This window comes from Thermobia domestica, chromosome 1, assembly GCF_964235325.1.
Source record: "Thermobia domestica chromosome 1, izTheDome1.hap1.1, whole genome shotgun sequence".
NCBI lineage: Eukaryota > Metazoa > Arthropoda > Insecta > Zygentoma > Lepismatidae > Thermobia > Thermobia domestica.
Genome location: NC_137454.1, coordinates 241,737,516 through 241,745,022, shown reverse-complemented (window position 1 = coordinate 241,745,022; position 7,507 = coordinate 241,737,516). Strand labels below are relative to the sequence as shown.

The 7,507-nt window shown below is 31.1% G+C and overlaps 1 long non-coding RNA gene across 1 annotated transcript; it reads left to right on the top strand.

Moving 5' to 3' along the window:
• Positions 1–472: 472 nt before the first annotated feature.
• On the top strand, positions 473–7,146 carry LOC145694801 (uncharacterized). Its single transcript, XR_014133052.1, has 3 exons — positions 473–1,082; positions 4,554–4,690; positions 6,976–7,146. It is a non-coding gene; the product is annotated as an uncharacterized LOC145694801 (long non-coding RNA).
• The last annotated feature ends 361 nt before the right edge of the window (positions 7,147–7,507 follow it).

Sequence of the window (7,507 nt, the reverse complement as noted above, 5' to 3'; positions counted from 1 at the left end):
TTGTTTAAAACAAAGTACTTTGTTTTAAACGTTAAAAACGTTTTAAACAAAAAAAACATGTTTTAAACATAAAAAACGTTTTTTATGATTTTTTTTAAAAAAAACATGTTTTTTTTCAACCCTGGTCTTCAGTGCCTATTGTGAAGAAAACCACCCAATCGAACCGGCATCACGCAATGATGATATAAATAGCATATCTGAATCTCAAAAGAATCTTGCTTTTTTTTTATAGTTTTTTTTCCGGCGCCTTGTGTGTTTCTTTTCGATAACCCATGGGAAATCCCAAGAGCCAAGTGGCAGTACTATTAGAATTCCCGCTCCTAACCGGTCTTTTTTGCTTCGTTTGACGTCAGCAATGGCCAAGGTAATTGCAGCTGGGTCGCAAAGGATGGGAAAGGCGTTCACGCTGTGACGTCAATAAGGAGGGATTCTCTTACAGAGCGAGCGGCGCTAAAAAGTATTTATAATCCAAAGCACATCACGAGACGTCTTCAAATCGCTTTCAGATTAAAACGGAAGCAGTTACAGTACTCAACACAGCAATTTGCACGTGTTTTAACTGCGTGGTGTAATAACCCTTGCCAGAAACCGCAAAGCAGCAGCATTTTTGATATACATTTATTCATTTTGTGTTTACATATTACCAACAACAAGATGTATCCAAACCCTTGGGAGCGTAAACATTCTACCCTCATGCAGGTTGTAGATCGTCTTTTCTCACCCAGTCAAGCAAGGAAGAAGTACAACAATGATCAACAACAATCCTGGAGTGCCAATAACAACAATAAGATGTCATGCGGCAACAATAAGAAACAAACAACGAACTCTCTGTTCAGTGGAGGATTCAACAAGTTATCTATGGGAGGATTGCGAGTGAAGTGAGAAACCATTAACACCGCCTTGTATTATGTATATATTTATGTTAAAATTCTACAAGCAACCAGCACATCGTAGAATTTCATATTCGTAAATTGAAAATGGTGTGTTGCTGAGATAGAGATGTTCGACATCAAACATCGTACATTCGGGTACCTTCAAGATCAATGGCAGTTCCTGTCAACAAAAGCTGCGCCAAGAAGTAGGTGAGTAAATTTTTTTTACTATAATAAATTTTACGTTTGAATCGGCATTTGTTAAAACAATGTCAGTTTAATATTTTAAAGATCTGTTTCTGGAGTTTGTATGGATAGATTATTATTTTAAGTTGAAGCAGTGTTGAAAGATAACATTTACTAATAAGAAAAGACGCCTTGGTTTGTCAGTAAATGATAAAACTATTCATCTACTCATATTGATTTCTTAAAGCATTTATAACAGTCATTAAAGTTGTGACTGAAGTTGTTTTAACAAATACATATTCATTTAATGTCTTTAGACAGGGTCAAAGATAACTAAGTACTCTCACTTTCTACAATATTAAGAGAAAAATCTTTATACGTTGTAAGAATTATGAATATAATTTCTCAATGCTGCTTATTATCTTAAAATAATATCTATAAACGAACTTGATGAGTACAGGTAACTATATTTTTCAAAATACCCATTCGAAAATTCAACATAGAATTGAAGACAAAGTAAAATCTTTTTTAAAATATATATATTTCACTGAGCAGTAAAATAAACAGAAAAATCTATGTAGCTCATAATGCAGATATAAAGCGTGAAACTGTTTCTAGTATTAAAGTAAAATTCAAATTTATATCCATATGGCATTTCAGTGCACAAGGGAATCAAGTTCACTCTTCTAAGTCATTTTGGACATATATCATCTTTAAGATCTACATTTGAGACTCCTTTCAGAATATAAATGATTATAGTCCAGATATAGTCACTAACTCTGACAATGTAAAAACAGTATAATCATTTCCATGTAATCAAACGTACCGCACAAACTTTAAGTATATCTTTCTCATGATTTGAGTAATGTAAGGTCATTCTCTTGTGCTCTGAATACCCCATACATCTATGAATCTTTCCTGTATCTAAATGGTTAGCTTGAATCATCCCTTTAGTCATCGCACACCTAGGTTCGATTCCAGAATATTCGCAATCGACCCAGAATTGTGGGGTAATTGGGGATTTACTTCAATTGAGAGGTAGCAAACTGCGTTTAATAATCAAGATATAGGCCTAATGAGATGGTATGTGATGATGACACATTACCTATGCGGCCATTGTCCTTCAAGAGAAGTAACGCTTGAAGTTTAGGAGGTGGGGTTATATTTCTTGGCAGTAGTTCAATGACACGAGCTCTTTTCGAAATAACTCAGGTAAATGTTGAACGGATTTGTATATACAAAATTACTAGATGACAACATACACAGCCTGCGGAAAGAAGGAATTACCAGTAAAAATAAAGAAATAATGTTAATTTAAAGTTATTTGAAATTCTTTCTTAATTGCGAATGTAGACAAGAAATATTTAAATATAGATCTATAGGGCCTATATTAATTTTGACAAATCTTCTATGTTAAAATACACCTTTAAATAAGTGAAAATCATAGTTTGTAGTGTAGGTATAAACAAGTTATAAAAACAATTATAATTTCAGGAGGTGGGCTAGGAGGAAATTATATCCCTGAAGGAAATTGAACATCTTCGTTTATGTTCAATATAGGGTTCCAATATATTTACAGTATTTTATGCACCTTTGTACACTGATAGCCTGTTTTCAACTCCCTGGCTGAAATCTTCACAAACCACTACTCTACATGTACCTTATAGGTAGGAGATGGAGATGTTATTTCTTTATTAAAATACTTCCAACTGTAATAATGTAATAATTGTAAGAAATGCAGACAAGAAATTAATTGTATTGGGTTTAAATAGACAGATTAAAGAAAACTGTTTATATATATATATATATATATATATATATATATATATATATATATATATATATATATATATATATATATATATATATATATATATATAACTAATAAAATAAGGTAATCTATCATTTCTAATATATAAAACGCAGTCAAAAAAATCATTTATGGAACTAGCTATTCTGAAGTATACCAGTAATTAAAATAAATTTTCTTGGTTTAAACAACTATTTAATGTTTCGTTGTTGCAATATTTTTCAGTACTAAAGTTTGGTAAAAATCAATGTCTTCTTTTGACAGTAAGAAAACATAAACTGTCATCTATTTAACCTAGTTATTTTTTTTCTGGGTGAAATTTAGTAGAGTTTAAAGTTGACCCAAACCTATTTACCTCAACCCATTCACAACATGCCCTTGACTTTCATTTTTAAATTAATACCATACTGGTTAGACTTTCACTGGCGACAGACCAATTTCACTGTCTCTAATAAAAGTAGATTAAATATTCTAGAGCATTACATGTAAAAGTGAAAGGAAAATATGACAACACTTAAAAATATATATATTAATTAAAGAAGCTACACGTGACTTCGTACTCACGAGTAAATTTGCTTTTAGTAGGAGTGTACTGCGGGGTTCGATTCCTACGAAAGGCTCAGAGTTTGATTCACGAGTGCAAGTTGAGAACTATCTACAAATAAACAAAATAGTGAAACATTAGCTGAAGTAAACTAAAATACTGGCAATTAGGGGCGTGATTTGGAATTCCAGGGGGCAATTCCTCCCCTAGTTTGAGATTCATATAAGCTTAATCAATACGATAATAATAATGATATAGAAATGAAAAAAACTTGGAGATCTACTTACGTCAGTGGTCTTGCTTCTCCCCTTCCCCCGTTAAAGCAAAATCAGAAATGATGCTACTGATGAGAAATAAAGTCTATGTACTTATTTCACATCATTTAGTTGAATGGGGTCTGACTGTTACTATGTGGAAGCCCTATTAGTTCGTAACCTAAGCAGAGACTTTTATTTAATTATTATTTTAATAAATAATTAAGTATATATACTCTTGATTTATTTGATCGGTATGCACATCCTTTATTAGAAGCAGGACTAGATACATAGGACGAGACCTACTGTTTAAAGTGAAGTCTAAACCAATATATTGTGTCCGATGTTCTCCCACGGGAATTCAGCCCGGAACCTTTTGTAACAAGGGCACTCGCGCTAACCACTAGATCATTGATGTATGGATGGAATCGAGTATGGGGAGTCGAATCGAGTCCCCTTTATTGAATTTAACAAGGAATACAACTAATAATGCAAGGAATACAAGTCGTTGACCTCAGAATATTTGAGTCGTTCATATACTGGTACCAAGGTCTTATTATAATAATATTTAAAAAGGCATAACTTCTGAACATTTTAAAGTATTATGTAACGTTAAAGGGAAATGAGGTCATTTTTAATGTATTCGACAACACAGAGGTTAATGTCAGAACTTCACATAAAACCAGTTTGTACGTGGAAAGCCTATAGAAAAGAATGAAGGAAAAAAGTATTAGAAAATGATAAAGAAGACCACTTCTAAAGATTTCTTTCATTGATAATAAAATTAATTTCATAAAAGAAATAAGAACATTGACGTCAAAGATTTTAAGAAAAACTGGATGAAAAAGTAACATAAAAAACTAACCGGTTTTGACCTTGACTTTCAGGTGGCACATGGAATGGCTGACATACAAAGGAGTATTTCACTGCCTTGAGTGATAGCTTTAATTGATGCTTGAGGACCTGGAGACCTTTGAGAGATTCACAATCCACAGCGATGGGGAAATTTTCATAGCCTACAGGGGTAAGTTCCCATTATATCATTGTACTTAATTCGTTAATAGTATATAGTTTTCTTGAGGACATCTTCCTTTCATTCAATAATAATAATAATAATAATAATAATAATAATAATAATAATAATAATAATAATAATAATAATAATAATAATAATAATAATAATAATAATAATAATAGAGCTGCGAATGCATAGTTTGCAGTGTTGACACCAGAGACGCACGGGGGCTTGCTACTTTTTGTGACTAAACTTGTGTCCCAGACATTTATTTTAATGTAGGTGAAGTAGCATATAACTACTCTCTTTGATATACTATAAAAACCTGTCCCCTCGAAAGTAAAATCTCTGTAAAATCTCTGCAATTAGACTTCAATCAACTTTTGTCAAAAGAAAACAAATATTGATAGATGATAGAGTATTTTATTCTAAATATTTATGTGGCAGTTAGTCATCGTAATGATATCATTAAATGTCTTTTTGAAATCATATTAAGTTTTGAGTTACAATATGGGCGTAATTTAACCGTATTCTGCATATATTCTAAGTATAAGAAATTTACGTATAAATATAATCAAAAAGCATAAAAGTTTAATAAATAGGCCTTTATATATTGAACTCACTATAAAACAATGGCGGCTTTTAAGGGAAGTCACATCGGTAAAAATTTTAAATTTTATATCTACCAGACGTCCTCTTTCACACGAACATGTCATTTTTAATACCTTAAAATGATCTTGGAAGATTATGGGAATATGCTCTTTCTCGGGAGTACAGACAACTGATTCATTTTCAACATTTGTATTAATATATATGTGAGAAAAGTTAATGTTAGTATTGTTGCAATGTTCTGTTTCCAAGGAAATCGAACACATTCAGAAGTAAGCGAGAAGGAAATGAACTCAGTATTTCCGAAACCGATATTCTAGATGTTTAGTTGGGTAAAAGTATATTTGGTTGCTATACCGTTAAGAGATCTCTCAAGCACTAAAAATATTTTTTGAGAAATCTAAAAATGTCCTCTTTAATAAAGTATGGTATAAGGTAACCCTGCTTCCCTCAAGAGCCGCTACTGCTATAAAACCATATTAGAGAACATATCTTAGATCGAATTATCTACATTCTCCTTTTCCTTTTCAAATTTTTAATATCTGAATCAAAATTGATTTTCATACTACTGTTTGAAATGTTTCTTCTTTCTCTTTGAAACAACGTAAGATTTTAACACACTGATTTTGCTTGTTTTCTTTACATATGTACTAAAAATATAGACAGAAAGAGGTCAAAAATGTGATTTTGTAACACTAACTGGCAAGTTCCATGAATATTGTGAAACTAAAAAAGATTAACGAACATTATGATTGAAATATAAAATCTTTTAAATATATACACCATATAAATTTTTGAAAGCGATTGATTTATGCGATATAGTATCCTTTTTTTTCTTTCAAGTGAAAGGATATTCTAGTGGTTTGATTTTACTAAGTTCCTCTCAAAACTATTTATGTATCACTTGCCTTGTAAAAAGTAATTTTTTATCATATAAAATATAATATTACTTAAACCTAAATCCATTTTGTAAATATTGAAATTAACATTATACCATGCCCATGAGACGAGACGAGATGAGAAATATTTTTACGTCTAATCTCATAACAAATCTTGTAGAAGTCTCGTCTCATCTCGATTTTCAACGAATTCTTTCCCATTTTGTCTCGTATTGTAAATTTATTCACTTTATGAATTTATAGCACTGAAACAGTAGAGTCGATATCTCATATTTGAGTCAAAGTATTGAATCTCTTGTCTTGTCTCGTCTCGTCTCTGATTTGAATACGTATTTTTCGTCTTGACTCACGTCACGTTTAAACACGAGAAAATTTTCGTCTTGTAGCAACACTATTCACTTAAAGTAAAGAGCATTTAAATAGATTCGAAGAAATCGGTAATATCAAACTATTAAAATTCCTGTTCAATTAAAAAAAGAAAAAGAATACTTCAACATATAAACCAATGGATTCAAAATCCAAGATGGCGCTGGCGCTCAAAAACGTTACTATATCCCAAAGTTAAATTACACAACCTATATCATCTACATCTTTAAATTAATATTTATGTAGTATAAAAGTAAATCTACACAGGTTTATCAAGAGTTTTCATTAATTTGACCGTATCAATTGCTGAATTCTACCTTGGAACATATATGAAGAAAGTGTGGTTGATCTTTGTCCATTTGATGTATCAACTTATTAAGTGCTGTTCTACAATGAAATTTTCTTCTTTTTATCTTGCAGGTTCTATAAACGGAACGTACCCTATTTTTTGGAACAACACCGAAGGATTGATGAAATGTACTCAGCAAAGAAACACCAAAGAGCTGTATGCAATAAGTTCTCTTTCTACGTTGTATATATTAATTTGTACATATGTATATAGTAATTTATTAAATTATTTGATTAAAATTATTCTATGTTTCTCTTTTTCCCATAATTACAAGTCCATAATCGTATTAGGAATAACACATTCAAATATTGAGCTGCGATTGGTCTACAACCTAAAAAATAATTACTTAATTATTTTTTTTTAAATAATAACCTTTTCCCGACTGAAATGTAATCGAGTAGGGATGGCGTGGATCAACATCACATTTGTTTCAAAGACATTATACAGTTCGATTTTCTCTTTTGTTTACCTCGTACCAACCTAGTTAAGACAATTAACCCCAGATTGTAATATTTACTGAAATCTTATTTTGTTCACTTTATTTGTTTATTTATTTATCTATTTATGTTGACAAGTTTCAAAGGTTGGAACTCACAATTTGAA